The sequence below is a fragment of the Coffea arabica genome, chromosome 7c (assembly GCF_036785885.1).
Source record: "Coffea arabica cultivar ET-39 chromosome 7c, Coffea Arabica ET-39 HiFi, whole genome shotgun sequence".
Classification (NCBI taxonomy): domain Eukaryota; kingdom Viridiplantae; phylum Streptophyta; class Magnoliopsida; order Gentianales; family Rubiaceae; genus Coffea; species Coffea arabica.
The window spans coordinates 22,466,722-22,485,609 of record NC_092322.1 but is presented as its reverse complement, the minus strand read 5'-3'; the positions used below and the strand labels follow the sequence as shown (position 1 = coordinate 22,485,609).

General features: G+C 36.8%; 1 protein-coding gene across 33 annotated transcripts in view; it reads left to right on the top strand.

The window, feature by feature from the left end:
* Positions 1 to 14,307, top strand: part of LOC113698391 (putative late blight resistance protein homolog R1A-3) — a 28,293-nt gene extending 13,986 nt beyond the window's left edge. For 3 of the 33 annotated variants that reach the window (XR_011817409.1, XM_072056585.1, XM_027218199.2), the window contains 5 exons: positions 9,073 to 11,112; positions 11,423 to 11,536; positions 11,610 to 11,756; positions 12,733 to 13,708; positions 13,790 to 14,307. The gene's annotated coding sequence lies outside the window, so the exon portion shown is untranslated. Of the gene's footprint in view, positions 1 to 1,383; positions 1,495 to 3,796; positions 6,771 to 9,072; positions 11,117 to 11,422; positions 11,537 to 11,609; positions 11,771 to 12,732; positions 13,709 to 13,789 lie in introns of all 33 variants that reach the window. The other 30 variants (XR_011817410.1, XM_072056575.1, XM_072056582.1 and 27 more) reach the window with 29 other exon arrangements.
* Positions 14,308 to 18,888: the final 4,581 nt, after the last annotated feature.

Here is an 18,888-nt window from a genome sequence, read left to right as displayed (position 1 = left end):
TCGGCATTAAGGGGGTTTTTGTTAAATGTTTGATCATTCAAAGGATGAGACCGTTATTTGGACAAATTACAGGGATTGATTGGTAATATGGTCAAACCTTAGGGGAGGTAAATGTAATTAACCCTTTATTCAAATACATCGTATGAAATGTTCTATGTTCATTTCACAGCTCTAGAATCTGACATTGTCTAACATTAAACAGTTGCAAAAAAGCTTAACCAAAAGGCACTTTCCAATGAAGAATTACAAAGATTTCTGTATTAATTCTTGTATGATAAATGCGGTGTAGAATTAAATTAGACCCCACTGCAAATCGTTTAATTCATCACTACCAACCGCTATTGTCCGAAGGAAACTATGGGCCTGTTTGGAACCTGAGTTTTTTTGGAGTTTGTCTAAAACTTTACTGTAGTGCACTGTAGAAGTTTTTAAAAAAATTTTGTAGAAGTTTATGTAAGGTGAAAAATTTTTTTTGTAGAAGTTTTTGTAAGGTAAATTTTTTTTTTTTCTTTTTCTCTTTCTCTTTCTCTTTCCTTTTCTTTCCTCTCTTCTTCTTCTTCTTCTTCTTGCTTCCCCCTTCCCCTTCCCCGTTACCTTGCACCAGCAACTCCCTTTCCCCCCCTCCCCCGGCCACTGCCCTCCCCTCCCCCGCCACCGCACTGCCCTCTCTTTCCCCCTTCCCCAGCCCACTGCCCTCCCCGGCCACCGCACTGCCCTCTCTTTCCCCCCTCTCTTTCCCCCTTCCCCTGCCCACTGCCCTCCCTTCCCCCGCCACCGCACTGCCCTCTCTTTCTCCCTTCCCCTGCCCACTGCCCTCCGATCCCCCGCCACCCCTTTACGCCGCCTTTCCCCCTTCTCCCGCCCCCCACCTTCTGCCCTCCCTTTCCCCCGCCACCCTTCTGCCCTCCCTTTCCCCCTTCCCCCCGCCCTTTGCCCTGCCCTTCCCCTGCAGCCCAGCCGCACCAGACGATGGTAGGCCCAGGCTCGCGACCAGACACAGCCCAGGCTCAGCCTTTCCTTTTCTCCACAGCGCACCAGAAGCAGCCTGGGCTCACGACCCATCCGCAACGTGCGCGCAGGCTGGGGGACGAAACAGTGGTGGTGTGTTTTGGGAACCGGCGGTGGTGTTGGGTTGGGATAGGGGAGGAAGAAGAAAAAAAGGGAAGGGAATTTTTTTTGGTGTGTTTTGGGTATTTTGAGGTGTATAGGTAAAAAATTTTGAGAAGTTTTTTGGGATTCCTGTAGCAAAAGTTGTTAAAAAACTAGTAGGTAAAAACTTGTCCAAAAAACTGGGTTCCAAACAGACCCTATAGTTGGAGCAATATCCTAGTATAATGATCAATTCATGCAATTGCTGAGATTTTTTACCCCCTGATTGGAAAGGGGTAGAGGAGGCAAATACCACATAGCAACAGATGGACATAATGGAGCTAAGAGGAAAGAGGAGCTATTGCCAGACCTACAGATACACAAGCAAAGCTGTGATTCAACATGGTTAGTATCAAATTGCAGAATGCTTTCGTGCCTTTTGAGAATGCCATTGGATTAGTATTGCCGGCGTTCATTGATTTTCCTAATTTCTTTGGTTTCTTCAAATTCTATCCTAAATTCTCTGGCTGTTCTGATCAAATTCAGCCTAAAGAGCCTTGCAACTTCGATCTGAAAATCCTATTCTTGTTCGGCAAATTTTTGAAGTCTGAATGTGTGAAAACCCATAAATTTTCGTATTTTCTAGGGTTTTGTTTTATTTAATCGCATGTTTTTCTGTAATTTCTTTATTAGAAAATTTTCTAACTCGTTTTATGAGTAAATAGGGTTTTTAAAACATTTTTCTAGTATAATTGAGTTCATGAGATTTTTGGAGCGTATACCGGGCGTGGGACCCGTTAGTGCGGAAAGTTCGGTAATATTCGGCCAATTAGGTTAAGTTTTGCATACAGGGTTTAATTTACTAGGTGCTAAGAGATAATTAGAGGATATCATTTGGATGAGTATTGAGGAAACAAAATGATAGCTTAGCATTTATGAGGGTGACAAGTGTCATCTTGTGATTTATTCTTGAATTTTGACCACTATTCATTACTTTACCAATTAAAACAAAATTTGACCAAAAATTTCTCATTTTCTTCATCTTCTTGGCCAGCCATCTTCAAGCAAAAAGGAAGAAAAACCTCTCCACTTTCTTATCTCCAATCTTGCCCAATCTTTCAATTCAACCGTTTAATCTTCAAATTACTCCATAAAACTTCTTGCTAGAAATGATTAAGAAGGATTAGTGGAGTTGTTTAGGAAAGGGAAGCACTAAGCTACCAACTTTCTTGTGGTTTTAAGGTATTTTGCCAAGAACATCCTATTTACTCCAATTAATTGATTATTAGTAGTTTTTAGCGGTGTTAGATGTTGTTTTGCGGAAGATTAGCACTTGAATGCATGAATTCTAGGTTAGGGTTTTGAATGATCCTGTTCTGTCTGGTTTTATTTGAGCATGTTAGAGACCGAATTAGCTCTTGACCAAAATATGAAAGTTGTATAGAATAATGTTTTATAGTAGCCTGTAAAATTTCAGCTCAATCGGAGCAACGTATCCTGTAAAAAGACCAAAATACCCCTGCTGCCCTGTTTCTATCCGAACATGCTAATCAGCTTCTGTAATTGGTTGTTTTGACTAGGAATACTACTGATTTGGTTGTTGATGTCTTCTTAAGAATTCTAGCCTTGTGTCTTAGATTTCTAATGGCTTTGGAATCACTTGAATTGGAGTCGTATATGCTGAGATATGACTGAATGAATCAGAACTGTTACAGTAAATTTCGAATTGGAAAATCTGGGGGTTGTTTTGGTAAATTTGACCTAGAAACATTGTAAACTGGAGTGAGTAGCCTTCATCAAAGTTGTATCCCTCTGTCTTAGCTTCGCAACGGTATAAATTACACTTAATTCGATAAGTGTAGCTCCAGTTGTGTCCGTTCCGCTAAATGACGTCAAAACTGTCTTTTGGTTTTAGGGTTTATAATTGGGGCTTTTCTAGGGTTTCTTTGTTGCGCTACCATTTGGTTGTTTTGAAGGGTATTGTGGCTCTAATTAAAGGTGTTTGATAATTTGTGATTGGGTGTTGAGGTTTGGTTGGAAAGTAAAGAAAGACAAGGGAAATGCTGTCAAAATTTTTACTGAGCTTCTGTACAGTCTCGGGAAATTTGCTATATCTTGATGTAGGAATGTCAGAATTGAGTTCCTTTTGTTGCGTTCTAAACTAGATTCATAGGGCTACAAACCGTGTAAATTTCAGACTCTGTTTATGTCTATACCATTTATGGTGATTTTTCAAAATTGACTGAAATATTGTACCTGTTCTGTCTTTCACTAGATAAAGCAGCAACTTGAGGCTTGAATTTGACTGACTTGCGTTCTGAATCTTATGAGGGTGTTCTCTAGAAAGTTATAGCCCTTTGAATGTATTTTCCAACAGTATAACTTTTACTAATTTTGGACTTACAAACCTTGAGATATGATTTTTCCTATAGGATTGCGCGAAACTGGAAAATCCTATTTTCCTAGTATTGACCTTACTTTCATTTTTTTTAATTCAAATTTGGAGTTGATCAATCATTGTAGGTAGAGTTTTGAGGTTGTGCATGCCTTTAGGACTAATTGTTATCTTTTCACTCCAAAGTCACCTCTTCGCTTTACATTAATGGTTTATTTGGATAGGCACCCGACTTGTAATCGAGCTTTACTTGCGAATTCCACTTATTAGGTTTTGGAGTCCAGTCTTAAGTGTTTACCTTGATTGTTCTAGGAGGTGCCGGCGAGTAAAACCACACTTGAGAAGGAAACTTTTGAAATTATCCTTGTTTGATCGGGTGAGTGCACCACTCCCCTGAGTTATTGCTAAACTGATTTTCTGTACTTGTAACTTGCTATTTGAATATCTTTCCTGACTGTTTATCTTGTATGAGACGAGAGTGTACTTTATCACACCCGTTCTCTTGCCTGTACTGAACGAACTGGAATCTATTACTTGTGCTTGTTACTTGCACTTGTTATGAGATCGTTTGGAAGTGTATCCAACGATCGTCCTGTTAAACTTGATCGTCCTGTTAAACTTGAGCTCAACCTCATGGGGAGTTAATTAAATCAAGCCAGCAAGGGCTTGGTCGAGATAATTGACAATTCTTGGGTACCTGTTCCTGAGGAATCTTTGAGTATTGAGACTCTTGATTCGGGTATACTCGAGTATTACCATCCCTGTTCCTATTTGGCGTTCGGACCCGGTAAGGGGTATGTTTGGTGAACGAGGTTTTGGCGTTAAAGTGGTGTTCTACTGGATTGGTTTCTTTATTTGAACGTTGACGGAGGGTCAACGAGGCTGGATCAAGTACTACAACGGGGAATTTGGCTCCTGAGAGCCACCTGTATCCTTTTATCTAAGTTGTTTTGTTCCTCTCCTTATTTGCTACACTTATGTGATTAATTGAGCATGAAGTTTCTTGGTTCTTGACTGTTATTATTTTGGGCGCCTCATTAAACTTTTAGTTCACCCCGTTTCGTTATCCTTGTTTTCCTTACAGGAAATCACCTTTTGAAGACTATGATGTTTTGAAGTATGAGTTGAACTAGTTTAGTATTCTTTTGTATAGTTCCTCGATGGTTGGAAAACCTTAATTGTATTTTAACCAAACAACTCCCTTTTGAATTGTAAGTTTGCAACCATGTGTATATAAAAGTGTTTAACCAAGTTCCTAAGTTGATTTGGTTTGAAAATGTTCTTTTCTAGGGTTATCTAAAGTTGTTGTGCTTGTTTGGGTTTCGGACAATGAATGTTATCTTCTCAATGTTCTTTTGAGCGGTTGGTAGGGTTTACGCTCGTTCCTGATCCGTAGTCCCGGCGAGAGTTGGGCAGGCGATCCGCCGAACCCTTTGGTTCGCCTTAGGGGAAGGTGGGGCCGTCACAGGTGGTATCAGAGCTGCTTCGCGTGGTCTCTGCGCGGAGTGAGTTTGGGCCAAGTAGTGTTATGATCCCGATTCCATGAATGTGTACAGATGTTTAATTGCTCTTTTCAGCATAAGCTTTGGATCATGAAATGTTATAGGTTTTAAACCTTTATCATGGTATTTGGAGACAATAGATCTGTAGATCAGATAAGAATCTCGATTGTAGATAACTTACTCTTGGGACTGGCCAGCCCGAGTTGTGAAATTATCTTATTCTGGGATTCTTGTACCCGACTACTAAATAGATGAGAGCCTAGGTTAGAAGTGACTTGGGCGAACTAGAATTTGCTTCTACGGGACATCATGTAATGTGTTAGGGTAAAACTAAGGATGATTGACCCTGCCTAAGATATAAATTAGGTTATTCTCGCAGATTGTACCTGAAAACCTAGAGAGGGATAGCTTTTAGTTGGTTGCTCTTGTATCATTGGCTTAGTTAGTATCATGAAGGATGTTTCCTTTTGCTTGTATCTAATTGACTGCTACTGTGTGATCTGTCTGTGCTAGATGTATTATATGTATATTGCCTACTTTTATCACTTACACCTGCATACATTGGTTAATACCGTATTCGTGGTCCAATCCTAAACTGGTTAAACCATATGGAAGATACTCGTAGTGGACGTGGTCGTAGTCGTGGAATTAGGCAACCCATGACTGAAGGTGATACAAGGGGAACCACGTCTGAACCGAACCCTGACTCCATGATTGATCCGAATGTACAAGTGGTCACAGCCATTCAACGAATGACCGATCTTTTGGCTCACGTAGTAGAACATCAAGGTCAAAATCCTATTCATCAACCGAAAAATCCTGGTAATCATACCGAGGGTGAGGATAAAGCTCTTGAACGATTCAGAAGTTCTCGCCACCGAAATTCCTGGGAGGACCAGACCCTGACATGGCCGAGAGGTGGCTAGAGAAGATGATTGATATATTTGCCGCATTACATTATACTGAGGAACGACAGGTCACATTTGTTGTCTTCTAACTGGAGGGAGCAGCTCGTTCTTGGTGGAATACCATAAGACTGAAATGGGAAAGAGAGCAAACCCCAAGGACGTGGGTGAATTTCATGAGAGAGTTCAACACGAAATATTTTCCACCTCTGATTCAGGAAAAGAAAGAAGATGAGTTCATTAGACTCCGCCAGGGAACTCAAACCGTCGCCGAATATGAGAGCCAATTCACCAGGTTGTCCAAGTTCGCTCCCGAACTAATAGTGACCGAGCAAAGGAGGATAAGGCATTTTGTCCAAGAATTAAACGTTGAGATCCAGAAAGACCTGGCTGCAGCCCAACTCAATACCTTTAGTGATGCGGTAGAGAAAGCTCAACGAGTTGAAAGCGCAAGATTTCAAGTTAGAAACTTTCAAGCTAAGAAAAGAGGATTTCCTGAAAGTACCTCAGAGCAAGGGGATAAGGGGACGCCTCCTAAGATTGGAAGGGGAAACGGGGGAGTACAATTACCGAGAATGTCAAGTGGTGCCTCACAGAGAGACTCAGTCTCCGCTTCTTGTGATCCCTGCGGGTACTGTGAGAAGCCGAATCACACAGAGAACGTTTGCTGGAAGAAAGGAAGAAAATGCCTGCGTTGTGGGAGAGCAGATCATCAAATCGCAAATTACCCAAATCGATCTTGAGAAGGGAGTAGGAGCCAACAGACAACCACGGCCAACTCTGACCGGTCGAAGGGGGAGAAGAATGGATCGAAAGTGTCAGCTCGGGTGTACTCCTTAGAACAACATCAAGTCTCTGACCCATTTGAGGACGTGGAAGGTAAGATTCTGATATTCCACCGTTTGCTCACTGTTTGCAATTTGGGATGGAAGAATTCAATGAGCCTGGTTAGTGAACGGGTACAGATTGGTTAGCTAAGTATGATATTCAATTTGACTGTGAGATGGAAGTAGTAAAATTTTTGTATCCCGAAGAAGACGATGATAAGGAATTTCGAAGACGAAATTCTTTTAAGGAGGAGAGAATATGAGAACCCGTAAATTTTCGTATTTTCTAGGATTTTGTTTTATTTAATCGCACGTTTTTCTATAATTTCTTTATTAAAAAAATTTCTAACTCGTTTTATGAGTAAATAGGGTTTTTAAAACATTTTTCTAGTATAATTGAGTTCATGAGATTTTTGGAGCGTATACCGGACGTGGGACCCGTTAGTGCGGAAAGTTCGGTAATATTCGGCCAATTAGGTTAAGTTTTGCATACAGGGTTTAATTTACTAGGTGCTAAGAGATAATTAAAGGATATCATTTGGATGAGTGTTGAGGAAACAAAAGGATAGCTTAGCATTTATGAGGGTGACAAGTGTCACCTTGTGATTTATTCTTGAATTTTGACCACTATTCATTACTTTACCAATTAAAACAAAAATTGACCAAAAATTTCTCATTTTCTTCATCTTCTTGGCCAGCCATCTTCAAGCAAAAAGGAAGAAAAACCTCTCCACTTTCTTACCTCTAATCTTGCCAAATCTTTCAATTCAACCGTTTAATCTTCAAATTACTCCATAAAACTTCTGGCTAGAAAGGATTAAGAAGGATTAATGGAGTTGTTTTGAAAAGGGAAGCACTAAGCTACCAACTTTCTTGTGGTTTTAAGGTATTTTGCCAAGAACATCCTCTTTACTCCAATTAATTGCTTATTAGTAGTTTTTAGCGGTGTTAGATGTTATTTTGCGGAAGATTAGCACTTGAATGCATGAATTCTAGGTTAGGGTTTTGAATGATCCTGTTCTGTCTGGTTTTATTTGAGCATGTTAGAGACTGAATCAGCTCTTTCCCAAAACATGAAAGTTGTAGAGAATAATGTTTTATAGTAGCCTGTAAAATTTCAGCTCAATCGGAGCAACGTAGCCTATGAAAAGACCAAAATACCCCTGCTACCATGTTTCTATCCGAACATGCTAATCAGCTTCTGTAATTGGTTGTTTTGACCAAGAATACTACTGATTTGGTTGTTAATGTCTTCTTAAGAATTCTAGCCTTGTGTCTTAGATTTCTAATGGCTTTGGAATCACTTGAATTGGAGTCGTATATGCTGAGATATGACTGAATGAATCAGGACTGTTACAGTAAATTTCGAATTGGAAAATCTGGGGGTTGTTTTGGTAAATTTGACCTAGAAACATTGTAAACTAGAGTGAGTAGCCTTCATCAAAGTTGTATCCCTCTGTCTTAGCTTCGCAACGGTATAAATTACACCCCAATTCGATAAGTGTAGCTCCAGTTGTGTCTGCTCCGCTAAATGACGTCAAAACTATCTTTTGGTTTTAGGGTTTATAATTGGGGCTTTTCTAGGGTTTCTTTGTTGCGCTACCATTTGGTTGTTTTGAAGGGTATTGTGGCTATAATTAAAGGTGTTTGATAATTTGTGATTGGGTGTTGAGGTTTGGTTGGAAAGTAAAGAAAGACAAGGGAAATGCTGTCAAAATTTTTACTAAGCTTCTGTACAGTCTCGGGAAATTTGCTATATCTTGATGTAGGAATTTCAGAATTGAGTTTCGTTTGTTGCGTTCTAAACTAGATTCACAGGGCTATAAACCGTGTAAATGTCAAACCCTGTTTATGTCTATACCATTTATGGTGATTTTTCAAAGTTGACTAAAATATTGTACCTGTTCTGTCTTTCACTAGATAAAACAGCAACTTGAGACTTGAATTTGACTGACTTGCGTTCTGAATCTTATGAGGTTGTTCTATGGAAAGTTATAGCCCTTTGAATGTATTTTCCAACGGTATAACTTTTACTAATTTTGGACTTACAAACCTTGAGATATGATTTTTCCTATAGGGTTGCACGAAACTGGAAAATCCTGTTTTCCTAGCATTGACCTTACTTTCATTTTTTTTTTAATTCAAATTTGGAGTTGGTCAATCATTGTAGGTAGAGTTTTGAGGTTGTGCATGCCTTTAGAACTAATTGTTATCTTTTCACTCCAAAGTCACCTCTTCGCTTTACATTAATGGTTTATTTGGATAGGCACCCGACTTGTAATCGAGTTTTACTTGCGAATTCCACTTATTAGGTTTTGGAGTCCAGTCTTAAGTGTTTACCTTGATTGTTCTAGGAGGTGCCGGCGAGTAAAGCCACACTAGGGAAGGAAACTTTTGAAATTATCCTTGTTTAATCAGGTGAGTGCACCACTCCCTTGAGTTATTGCTAAACTGATTTTCTGTACTCGCAACTTGTTATTTGAATATCTTTCCTGACTGTTTATCTTGTATGAGACGAGAGTGTACTTTATCACACTCGTTCTCTTGCCTGTACTGAACGAACTGGAATCTATTACTTGTACTTGTTATGTACTTGAATTTGTTACTTGCACTTGTTATGAGATCGTTTGGAAGTGTGTCCAACGATCGTCCTGTTAAACTTGATCGTCCCGTTAAACTTGAACTCAACCTCATGGGGAGTTAATTAAATCGAGCCAGCAAGGACTTGGTCGAGATAATTGATAATCCTTGGGTACCTGTTCCTGGGGAATCTTTGAGTATTGAGACTCTTGATTCGGGTATACTCGAGTATTACCATTCCTGTTCCTATTTGGCGTTCGGGCCCGGTAAGGGGTATGTTTGGTGAACGAGGTTTTAGCGTTAAAGTGGTGTTCTACTGGATTGGTTTCTTTATTTGAACGTTGACGGAGGGTCAACGAGGCTGGATCAAGTACTGCAACGGGGAATTTGGCTCCTGAGAGCCACCTGTATCCTTTTATCTAAGTTGTTTTGTTCCTCTCCTTATTTGCTACACTTATGTGATTAATTGAGCATGAAGTTCCTTGGTTCTTGACTGTTATTATTTGGGCGCCTCATTGAGTTTTTAGTTCACCCCGTTTCGTTATCCTTGTTTTCCTTACAGGAAATCACCTTTTGAAGACTATGATGTTTTGAAGTATGAGTTGAGCTAGTTTAGTATTCTTTTGTATTGTTCCTCGATGGTTGGAAAACCTTAATTGTATTTTAACCAAACAACTCCCTTTTGAATTGTAAGTTTGCAACCATGTGTATATAAAAGTGTTTAACCATGTTCCTAAGTTGATTTGGTTTGGAAATGTTCTTTTCTAGGGTTATCTAAAGTTGTTGTGCTTGTTTGGGTTTCGGACAGTGAATGTTATCTTCTCGAAGTTCTTTTGAGCGGTTGGTAGGGTTTACGCTCATTTCGGATCCGTAGTCCCGACGAGAGTTGGGCAAGCGGTCTGCCGAACCCTTTGGTTCACCTTAGGGGACGGTGGGCCTGTCACAGAATGCACTCAAATGCTGTTGCTACACAAATGGCTCTGTGAATATCAAATAGGGCGCATGTCCTTGAATTCAGCTTGAAATAGAAGTAAACATGTACAATTTGCTTGATAAAGTTGTCGTAAAGAGTTCTCCTGCTGCTACTTGTAATGATTTTGAGCAGACCACAAAAATGTCACAAGTCTGCAGAGTTTTCCTCACCAGACCATTTGTGCTTATCAGATCCTAGCTTAAATTTATTCGATAACTGTGGTTCACGAGATCTACTTTCATCATAATTCTAACTGTTTAAATGATTGAGGTGATATCCTGTCACAATTCTGCTATGTGTTTAGTAAAGCAAATACAAGAACAATAGATAAAGAGGCTCCAAAGATTCTAAAGCATAAAATATTGGTGATCTACATTTTCTTTCGTTTATGTCAGAAAGCAGAGTCAACTTCCTCACATCATATTTTAGACTGATGAAGCATATGTGTGTGTTCAACAATTGTTATGTTTGCTAGGAGAGTCCACACAGACATGGATTCTACATGTTAGGTGAGATGTACTACTCCATCACTACTTGTATATATTAAATCAGTCAGAATGAAATTATTTCTCGAAAGAGAAAACAACTTTTGGAGGTTCCCAATGCTTTAATCAAAACTTGATGATACAACTTTGCTAATTGTGATTGCAGTGGTAAGCACATTCCCGTGTTAATAGTTTGTGAAGCTTTTTATAATTATCTGCTACTAAAATGTTCTTTATGCCCTTTTTTCATGCAACGTTAAATACTTCTCATAACACACTATTGTTCCAGTTTCTGAAACCCTCTTCACTGCTGCTGTAGATTCATATGATCCCCAGAATCAGCTCAGCACTAGCATGTATGTAAGGATATTCTTTTCTATTCCTTCAGTCTAATTCTTTTGGTTTTCTGATTTTTATTTTTCTCTTACTCCGTCAGTATGATTTTGTCAGAGTAACACAGACTTTGTTTCAATGCTCAGAACAAATTGCCCAGAAATCCATTTCTTTCTTGCTTCCTTTATATATTTTTTTTAATTTTAGTTCAAATAGGCTTTATAAGTTGGATATGAGCCAAGAAATTACTCCTGCTGCTGCTGTGATCCACTTTGGATTTTCTTTTTTTTTTTTTTTTTTTTTTTTTTTTTTTTTTTTTTTTGCTTCTATTAGGTAATGGAAAAGGGAGGAAAATCCTACCGAGCGACTGTTGGACAACGTTGAGCACAGATCAAAGTTAATAATTCATAGACCTGCAGAAACACTTCAAAGCTGAAGCTCAATTTGGTGAGTTTTAGGATCCATTAATTGCATAGCTTTATAATCCATTAATTTCCCTGATTTTCCTTCCTTTCTGCAGTTATCTTGCAGTTCTGATAACAGTCAGAATAAACAGCTCCTGCAACTTCATTCTGAGAGAACATAATGCTTGTCTCACATCTTATTGAGGTTGCATTGCACTCAAATATTGTGGTTTTACAAGCAATTGCCTCATTGCCGATATCAAGTACGTAGGTAAAGGTGATTGTGTATATAAATCGATCTTGGAACAGGTGTGGTCATGTCCAATTACCTTGCAAAACTGTTTTGAGGGCGCTCTCCTGCTTCTAGTTTTTATGTTCTAGAATCACCAGTATGTGGTGACTGTAAAGATTTTTCCTCATTTGATTAAGTTTTTTTGATTGAATCTGAGCTTAATTTCCCCCTCCCCAATTTTCCCCTTTTCTTCACTATCTTGGTAGATGAGTTTGTTCTGCTTATCTCTGCTTCTTGGCAGAGTTTGTTCTGCGATGTTCTTCTAGATTGTTCAAAACTTTGCAACTCTTTGTGATTTAGACTTGGCCCTCAGCCATCTTGTTTTGACATTTTGATGTCCATATATAAGCCAAATTGAAAAAATTTCAGGTGTTGGCATTAGAATGTTTCCTTCATTTCTTGAAGACGAACCATTTAATGTGGTTCCAAGAACTACTCTTGCTGTGTATGTTTGAGAGAATCTTTCATAACATTTTTCTTTGAAATATTTCTTGATTCTAGATTATCCGTCTAGTTGATTCACTGAAAAGCTGCTGAAAGGTATTGGAGATCGAGGAAATGAGCAAATTAAAATAAAGGAAAAAAAACCTTGATGAATGGATTATTACCAAATTATTTCAGATCTGACTTCCCCTTTGGTTGTTCAAGTTGCATCTTGAGCAGGTGTCTTTGAATCTTAAGTATCAAAATTAGTCTCATATAAAATCAAGATTTTCTTGGTTGTACAGTTTGTCAGTCCGTGTGAAACTGTGAGACAGAGAGTGATGATGATGGCTGCCATTTTGTTTTTGATGCCTAATCTTATATCAGAAGCTTGAGTTTCACATCTTAAGAAAAGAAAAGTTCCAAATAGCTTCTGCACTGTCAATTAAGCAGCCATAGTGAATTATCTTGGAAACAGTTCGATACCTGTAGACTAGCTCATATAATTCTTCAAATGTATCCAGGTCCAATGAGGAAGAGAAGAAGTTCCTGACTTTTGGTTTGCAGATCAGATGCCAGCTAGTGGAAAGTACGAATAAGCAAGAAGCAAGAATGACAGAACAAATTTTAGGCACTTGTAAATTGCTATTACAAGTGATGTCCAGAAGTTGAGCTTCCTGTGAACCATGTCACTATCACGGTTAACAACCCACTGTAAGTTTGAACAAGTCGTTTCCTAACACTTCAGAAGGTGAAATACTTTATAACTTGCTGCTATAGCTGGTGGTGCGTCATTCGATGTAACTTCCTTTCTTCTAAAAATAGCTGGGGAAGTACTTTGTGCAGCATCTACTCTCTCTCTCTCTCCCCAACTATTTTTAATAAATGTTTTGGTCATCAGGGCTTCTGCAGTTTTTTCCTTGTGCCATTTGATATTGGTGTGGATTTCTGAGACAGCCAACAATATGTGTTTGATTGCTTGACCATCTGCTAAACTAGCGCTCCCAAAAAAGTTTGTCCATGTCTACTTCTTATTCTCTATTGCTTAGATTGATGAAAGTAATGTATTCAGGTGGTCCTTTAAGTTTAAATTAGCCCTTAATGGAGGATTTAGTTCATTACAGATGCTCAACAAATGAACTCCATTTGTGAAGTCTATATATGTATTTTCTGTTCTTTCCAAGAATACTGCCCTTAGACTTGAAGACACTTGGAAGCATCAAAAGGATTTGTTGCATCTGTTGCTGATGAAACCTAGGTGAACGTAGTCCAATTTATATAAGCTTTGTGATTACCAAATACTTTTGCAATTTTCCAAATATAAGGTTGTATAGAACTTTTTATTTTTTCTCTATTGCTTTGGTTTTCTTTTGTTCCATTTGTCTTGACAAAGCTGAGAAAGGGCACATACAAAACTCCTGATGCCCTTTTGCAGGTCCTCCAAGAAAGAACATCTGACATTTTAATAGACATGGGAACTATCCTATGCTGTCTTAGCAGGTTGAGTGTCTTTCTCTACTAGAAACTTTGTGCTTGTAGATTTCACGTATGAATGTCTGATTCTATTTTTTCCTTTTCTAGGTTCTTAATTTAAAGTATGTAAAGGTGCAGAATACTATACAAAAGATTGAAGGAAAACCAAAAGAAATTAACAAACAATTGGAGCATGCATTGATGACGTGATCATCTTCTTGGATGGCTGGCCTGCACCAAGTGCTCCAGTGGGACAAGATTCTTGGCTGAAACTTCTGATCTCTAAGGTTATCTCGCTCATCGCAGGCTTAGCGTGAGCTGTTTAACCTACATTCTCTTTCTTAGCGTAAGCCCTGGATCCCATTGTTCTAGCTCAACAGCATGCTATCGTTTAGAATGTGTGGCTATTGCTCCTCATGAAGACACAAAAGAGCAAAAGAATTGCTCATTTTTGTATCTCCATTTGACAATTCAAGATACTTCACTGCCATGGTTGCCCGTTTCCAAGTCTGTTCCTGTTAATACAGCTTTCTGAGCTTGGCAAATTTTTAAATTGGAGCATCAGTTATATACATGGTACGATTCTACTTCTATGGAAGTTCGATGTCGCCCATCATTATTCCAAAGTCTGTTGTTTGGTTCTTTCATTTCTCAGTCAGTTTCTGAAGAAAACCTTATCACCTTTGTCTATGCATTTGTTCTCAAAATTTCAGCAGTCAGGAGTCTTAATTTTGTCTTTGAACCAGCAAAATTGAGGGCTGGTGCAACAAAAACTTGACGTTGAGATCAAGGCGTCCTGAAATATATACGCTATAATCTATACAATATATAATGCCTGAGTAATGGCAATTGATGTAAATTCTTTTTTTCATCTTTTGAACTTTCAATTTTACTCTTATAAAAAATTAATTTTTATTGTAATCACCTAATCACATTTTGTCAATATAACTATTCATACCATCCTAAATATTGTAACTACCAAATTACTATTACCATATAAACCAAAGTTCTTTCATGAAAATTTTATATAATTATTTTGTATGTTTCATTTTAATTTTACCCTAATTGTACACATATTGGATGTACTCTTAACACTAGTATCTGTAAAGGAAGAGCGTGCTTACGCCTTATGGTGTTAATGATTTTTGTCACTACTCAAATTCAATAGAAATAAGCGATTTCGAGTCATTGACACACTGACAATCATTCCAATATTTTTTTTTTTCAAAAATTGTACAAGTACCATTCCTGATATGAATATCATATTTTTTCTCAAACAACTAGCCCACACTCAACAAATTATGATGCAACCCAAGAACATAGAAAACGTAAGAAATAAAAATAGTAGACCAATTCTTCAAGCTAATAGAGAATTTTTCCTTGCCATACACTGGTGAAACATTGTTATTCCCAAATTTAATTTCACCATGGACAAATTCATCAAATTCAACAAATAATTCTTTCTTGTTTAACATATGATTACTGCAGCCTGTATCCAAGTTCCATTTATTTTTATCAACCATATCAACAGCATTACAAGCTAATAATAAAGTTTCAGATTTTTTATTATTGACATGAACTTGATTAAGAGCAAGATTAGCCTAAAACTTCCTATCTACATTTTCACCAAATTTGCATTCAAACTCTTTGTGGCCAAATTTTTCATAATTATAACATTGAATTTTCTATCCAAAATTATTTTAACTAAAATTATTTCCTCTGTGAGAATTATCACCTCTAAAATTAAAATTATTACCTCTATTGTGTTAAGGATTTGATGTACCTCTCTATCTGTATTATTGTTGTCACAACCACTTTTATTATTGTAGCCACCTCTGTTCTTTTGACTGGATTCACCTTGCTTCCTGACATCATTATTGTCTCTCAAATTCAACTGCAGTTGTAGCGCCTTCTCTACTATCTCCTTCTTCAGGATATCCTCCAACTTCCCATTAATTCTTTATTCATGCAGAATTAATGACCCTTATAAATCTTGAACACTCAAATTCTCCAAATATTTTGTCTCCTGAATCAAAGCTACCACATTATCAAATTCATGGGTAAGGTATTGAGAACTTTCTCAACAAATGTTCTCATAGGAAGGTCATAATGATTAAGTGCCATCTCGTTTTTAATATCAGACAAACAAGAAAAATATGACTCAACGGATTTCCGAATTCTCCATCATCATAAGTTTAAATTTCCTTTTCAATATCATCAGATTATATTGTTGGGCCCTGTCAATTCTTTTGTATGTTTTTTCGAATATATCCCAAGTCTTCTTTGCCGTATCAGTCGTAGCAATATTTTCAAAAATTAACATGTCAATTGCCTAATAAATCTGTGGTAAATCCAAGCTATCTTTCGCCTTATCATTCTCACTAGCATCTTGAGCAAGTGTAGATTCAATATATCGATGTAATTTATATGCCTTAAGATAGGTTATCATCTGTTTTCTACCACAAATTGAATTCCGGCTTTATTTTGAGTTTTTGGATAGAACAAATAATATTAGGATTAAAGTTTGTCATACTTTAATCTACCATATCTCTGATACCACTCTAAATGACCCCAATAGATAAACACACATAAACCCGCAAAAACAATCAACGGGCAAAGGGAAAATTTCACCATTGATCACATGAGGCTGCAGTTTCTTACAATGTGCAAAACGAAAAAACTCAAGGCAACTATAGAGGCTACTGACTTTTATATCCAAGAGACCTGAGACTAGAAGTGGCAAAATGGATTCATATCCACCAATCCATCCATATAACCCAACCTTAAATGGATTTGGATGATCCATATAAATTAAACAACTTTAAATGGATAACCATCTAAACTCAATTATACCAGTGGATTTAAATGGATTATCCATGTCATCCATATATATATATCCATTTAATTTAAAAAAGAGAAAACACTCATTGTGATTGCGAATATTTATATATAAAAAAAAAGTGGGATGGAGTTTTGTGGGATCATTGATTTTTTCCTTCATAACTTACTCATATGCCAAGTTTCACTATTGATCACATGAGGCTGCAGTTTTTTACAATGTGCAAAATGAAAAAACTATAGGCAACTATGGAGGCTACTGACTTTTATATCCAAAAGACTCAAGACTAGAAGTGGCAAAATGGATTTATATCCACCAATCCATCCGTATAAACCAACCTTAAATGGATTTGGATTATCCATATAAATTCAATAGTTTTAAATGGATAACCATCTAAACTCAATTATACTGGTGGATTTAAATGGATTATCCATGTCATCCATATATATCCATTTAATTTAAAAAAGAAAAAACGCACATTGTGATTGCGAATATTTATAAAAAAAAAAAGTGGGATGGAGTTTTGTAGGATCACCGATTGTTTCCTTCATAACTTCCTCATATGCCAAGTTGCCAATAGCATTAATTGTATTTTATTCGCTTCTAGTTTCTAGACTTCTTCCATCCTTTTCAAAATTATATTTTAGTCTCTACTCTTTTCTTTTTAATTAAACTCTCATATAATAATGATCGCAAACCTGCACATTCTTAAGTAAAGAAAAAGCTAGAATGCATCATACAGTGTTAACGTAATTTTTTATTTTTTATTCTTTTATTTATAAAAAAGATTTCTCTAACAAATATCCTTGCGACATTAATTAAGATACATAAATGACACCTTCTTTTTTTAATGAGTAGAAAATTTTAAATCCAAAATCTTCTACGTACAATCCCTCTCTCCTTCTCACCCAACCCAGCCCACCAAAAAAATATAAGGTTGCTTGTTATCAATGATATAATAGGGAGTTTCATAGATTTCGAGGTACTATGTGCTCATATGATAAAAATATTTTACTTGACAAATAACATAAGACCTCTTATTGGAATTCCATTTTATTCGAGGCATCCCTCTTGAATAGGGATGCAAAAAATTGGAAAAGTAAACTTCTTCTATTGTAAAGCCGTATTCAATTTACCCAAAAGTTATAATAATGTAGTCAAGTTCTTAATTATTCATTACTTTACAAGATAATATTTAAAGTAATGATGAAAGGTTGAATTGACCACAGTACTTAGATTTTCTTGGAACTAAAACAATTTGAAACTGCTTTATAAAGAACTGAAATAGAGTAATAGTACAAGCAGTTGTTATTACCAAAAGGTTTTTAGGTGATTTAAGGATAGAACTTTGGTGATCTATATTTTTTTGAAAAAAAAATATTTGGATCTTAAATTTAGGACTTGAGAGAGTAAATAGATAAATGGATGGATCACAGTTTTACACTGACATCAATTTAGATTCATTTATTAAATGGTTTTAACTGGATTGGATCAATTTGATCCACTGTCAATTTAACTAAAATAATTTATCAACCATATATCTATTTTACCACACTTCTACGCGAGACAAACTACATTAGACTCCAACTGCTACTACTAATACTAACATTGAAATTAATCCTACACTTCACGCTACAAAACACAACCATGCACCTATCTAGTCAACCAATTAAACAAAGACACTTGGCTACAATTAATGATGCTTGGTTTAATATTTCTACAATAATAGTTTGTGAATGATAATCAGCAATATGGAAAAGATTAGACTCTACGTTTTTGCTATTGTTACATAGAGCGTGGTAGCAGTGGCATAAAGTAGCGGCCGAGCTACACATTCAATTTTTTGAAAACTATATAATAGCCTATAAAAAATTTTGGCCTTTTAGTGTTGTCACTCTTGGCTCCCTTGAATTTTCAAAATATTTCATCTAGCCTCACGATTAACCCCAAAAGTGTTGAAATTTTCAATATTTGCTCTCACTATCCTTAAAATGGAAGCTTGAAATAAAATACCACGCCATTTTTATTTTTTTCTAATACATCTTATTTACTTAAAATTGAACTTCACTTATATGCCCAATTATATGAATTACAAGCAAACCAAATATTCATTTGATAATTTTATTTTGAAGATTATTTCCCTATCCTGCATTAGAATGTACATCTTATAGTTTTGTTAGTAATATTAACTATGATTTTATAGCATTAGATGACTAAAAAACCAATGCACATAGTAAATAACAAGCTATATAGACAATGTATTTTTATTTTATTGTCGCAATATTGAATAAATTGGTTCATCGCTATTAAACTTTAACAAACACTCAGTTGTATCAAAAGCTTACAAATCACTTGTAGTAAGTTCAGT